This window comes from Salmo salar, chromosome 23 (genome assembly GCF_965601325.2).
Source record: "Salmo salar chromosome 23, fSalSal1, whole genome shotgun sequence".
Lineage (NCBI taxonomy): Eukaryota > Metazoa > Chordata > Actinopteri > Salmoniformes > Salmonidae > Salmo > Salmo salar.
In genome coordinates, this window is record NC_138313.1 from 36850548 (window position 1) to 36855000 (window position 4453).

Here is a 4453-nt window from a genome sequence, read left to right on the forward strand (position 1 = left end):
GCGAGGGCCAGCCAACGAGAGCGTACAGGTCGCAGTGGTGGGTAGTATATGGGGCTTTGGTGACAAAACGGATGGCACTGTGATAGACTGCATCCAGTTTATTGAGTAGGGTATTGGAGGCTATTTTGTAAATGACATCGTCGAAGTCGAGGATCGGTAGTATGGTCAGTTTTACGAGGGTATGTTTGGCAGCATGAGTGAAGGATGCTTTGTTGCGAAATAGGAAGCCAATTCTAGATTTAACTTTGGATTGGAGATGTTTGATGTGAGTCTGGAAGGAGAGTTTACAGTCTAACCAGACACCTAGGTATTTGTAGTTGTCCACATATTCTAAGTCAGAACCGTCCAGAGTAGTGATGCTGGACGGGCGGGCAGGTGCAGGCAGCGATTGGTTGAAGAGCATGCATTTATCTGACTCGATCAAAGAGTGAGAAGACTTGAAATAGAAACGATGGCGGGGGCACATACAGCGCATTCGGAATGTATTCAGATCCCTTGAGTTTTTCCACATTTTGTTACTTTACAGCCTTATTCTAAAATGTATTTAAAAAATATATATATTGTACACACAATACCCCATAATGACAAAGCAAAAACAGGTTGTTAGAAATGTTTGCAAATGTATTAAAAATACAAAACTGAAATATTACATTTACATAAGTATTCAGACCTTTTACTCAGTACTTTGTTGAAGCACATTTGGCAGCAATTACAGCCTTGAGTCTTTTGGATATGACGCTACAAGCTTGGCACACCTGTATTTGGGGAGTTTCTCCCATTCTTCTCTGCAGATTCTCTCAAGCTCTGTCAGGTTGGATGGGGAGCGTCGCTGCACAGCTATTTTTAGGTCTCTCTAGAGATGTTCGAACGGGTTCAAGTCCGGGCTCTGGCTGGGCCTCTCAAGGTCATTTAGAGACTTGTCCCGAAGCCATTCCTGCGTTGTCTTGGCTGTGTGCTGTGTGCTGTGTGTTGTTGTCCTGTTGGAAGGTGAACCTTCACCCCAGTCTGAGTTCCTGAGCGCTCTGGAGCAGGTTTTCATCAAGGTTCTCTCTGTACTTTGCTTCGTTCATCTTTCCCTCAATCCTGACTAGTCTCCTAGTCCTTGCTGCTGAAAAACATCCCCACAGAATGATGCTGCCACCACCATGCTTCACCTTTTGGGCTCCCAAGTGGTACAGCGGTCTAAGGCACTGCATCTCAGTCTTAGAGATCCTGGTTCGATTCAAGGCTCTATCACAACCGGCCGTGATTGGGAGTCCCACAGGGCAGCACATAATTGGCCAAGCGTCGTCCAGGTTAGGGTTTGGCCGGGGTAGGCTGCCATTGTAAATAAGAATTTGTTCTTAACTGACTTGCCTAGTTAAATAAAACAAAAACAATGTTACCTTAGGAATGGTGCTAGGTTTCCTCCAGACATGATGCTTGGCATTCAGGCGAAAGAGTTGAATCTTGGTTTCATCAGACCAGAGAATTTTGTTTCTCATGGTCTGAGAGTCCTTTAGGTGCCTTTTGGCAAACTCCAAGCAGGCAGTCATGTGCCTTTTACTGAGGAGTGGCTTCTATCTGGCCACTCTACCATAAAGGTCTGATTGGTGGAGTGCTACAGAGATGGTTGTCCTTCTGGATGGTTCTCCCATCTCCACAGAGGAACTCTGGAGCTCTGTCAGAGGGTTGGTCACCTCCCTGATCTATAGCAGCTTCCCACAATAATGGGCTTAAGATGAGGCAGATGAACCTGTAGCCATATTACTTCAAGAGTATTTAACAAACCTTCCCATTTCATCTCCACCTAAAATGAAATCACAGCCCTATTAGAAATCTGTGATTGAGAGGGCTTTATGGTTTTTGCTGGCTGGTGGAAAAGGTTTTGGGAAAGATTTTGGTAAACTATCTATCACAATTTGGACACAGAATAATTTTCACTGCATCGGCAGCAGATTTTCCATTAGTGTGATCTCATCAGGAGTCATTTTCTGTGAGACATATGGTATTATTTGACATAATCATTGAATATACACAGAGTGTACAAAACATTAAGAACACCTGCTCTTTTCATGACAAAGACTGACCAGGTGAAAGCTATGATCCCTTATTGATGTCTCTTGTTAAATCCATTTCAATCAGTGTAGATGAAGGGGAAGATACAGATTAAAGAAGGATTTTTAAACCTTGAGACAATTGAGACATGGATTGTGTATGTGTGCCATTCAGAGGGTGAATGGGCAAGACAAAAGATTTAAGTGTCTTTGAACGGGGTATGATAGTAGGTGCCAGGCGCAACGGTTTGAGTGTGTCAAGAACAGCAATGCTGCCGGGGTTTTCACGTTCAACAGTTTCCCATGTGTATGAAGAATAGTCCACCACCCAAAGGACATCTAGCCAACTTGACACAACTGTGGGACGCATTGGAGTCAACATGGGCCAGCTTCCCTGTGGAACACTTGATACCTTGTAGAGTCCATGCCCCAACGAATTGAGGCTGTTCTGTGGGCAAAAGGGTGTGCAACTCAATATTAGGAAGGTATTCCTAATGTTTTGTACACTGTGCATAAAGGGAAAAAACAATGGTTTAGTAGGATTTAAGAGTAATTTCAATGATGTGCTTCACTGTCCTAAACCTAACCAAGTCAGTAACACTGTAATACCATCTGGAGCCCACTGCTGTGAGAGCTTGTCAGAGAATGTGCCATATTAAATGGAACATCAAATCAGAGGGCAAGTGATAATTCATTCCGAAGTACCCAGATATTTTCCATGGTTTATTTTTATGTCTAATTTCTGTCTGAGGGCCTCAAATGATTTGTGTGATCCCCTACAGCACTGGTTGATCCCCCTACAGCACTGGTTATTTAATCTGTTTGGTTTGGGATGAGTCCACAGACAATGTCATAATGACCTGCTGACCACAGAGCTGTCCCTGGCCAGGATGCAGAGAGGATGGATTAACAGCCATATGGTCTAAATTAATTTGGTCTCAGCACTGAGAAGAATATACAAAGAAAAGTTGCATGGTGATTTATTTTTAAGATAGTCCGCCCAAGGCACAAGTCATTTTCACATAGAGTAGGACAATATTTATCTTCACCATCCTCCACCGGTCCGGTCAACAATGCTATGACTTTTTTAACAAACTTCAAAATAAAATGACTTTAAGGGTCAATCAGGAGTGGGCTTTTTACCTGAAAGTCATTTTTAGTTGATGCACTTCAGTCTAATCTTGGAAACCCAGTACTGAACCAAAATATTGCATAATTGAGTCAGATGTTACTTGCGTCTGTCCACAGGATTGGGCGCGTTCCACAGCTAAGGTGAGGCAATGCAACAACCAATGGTCGCGTGCCACGCCATTGACTGTGTCATTGACCGACAAATTGCTTTAACATATGTGGTTAGCTGATACTTAAAATACCTATCCAGATGTTGTAAGATGTCAGGCATCAGCAACGTCTAAGCATAGGAACGTGCCCAATAACTTCTGTCTGATGCACAACTGTCCCATTTTCTGCCTCAATAAACATATGAGTATCATATCACTAACATTCCCCGAGCATTAATAATGCCCTAATATAATTTTGTTTGCTTATAAAAGATAGGCAGATTAATTCAATACATTCCTTCTGGTCATTAGAGTTATATTACATAATATTAATTTCCTTCCCAGACATAAGGCTGAAGGAGACAATGCGGTACGATGTATCCTTACTTAGCAGAAAGTAATTTAGAGTCACTGTACTCAAGCCTAGTGGAAGAAACAGAGGCTTAAGGTTCAAATGTTAATTTATCTCATAGTTGGGCTTTGGACTGTGTGTCTGACTTCAGCTAAATCTCCTCTCTCCTCTCTCTCTCTCTCTCTCTCTCTCTCTCTCTCTCTCATTAAGAGCTGTGAGGGAGAGAGATAAGCCACCCATTCTCAGGGAATACATGTATGTGTAACCCTGACCCATACTGTACAAATAAGGACGTGTACACTAAGGTCGGTCACATCTCTAAGAATACTGCATTCAACACATGCATTTATCTGCCAAGGATACTTATCTAAGGAATCTCAGGAAGATAAACTTGTTTCAACCTTGAGAAACTCACGGTCTAGAATGTCAAAAGGAAAATCGTTTTTGACATTGGGCCTGGACATCAGATTCCAGAGCCCTTTATTGCAAAATCGTGTCAATGAGGTGGTTGGTTTTCAATTGGCTAACACTTATCACGGTTTGTGCAGGCTGAAATGTGCAGGCTGAAATATGTAGGCATTGGGATGCATTATATGGTTGCCATGCTCTATGAAATTTAAACATTTGTAACAAGCATGGTAACAAACATTCATTTTTACACATCTGTAATTACAGACTGCAATTACCACCAGTTACATGTTTTTATTACAGTTTAACTATATATTACAATTAATTACAATACATGTTGCAGTGCAATTACATATTACACTGTAATAAGGACCCCT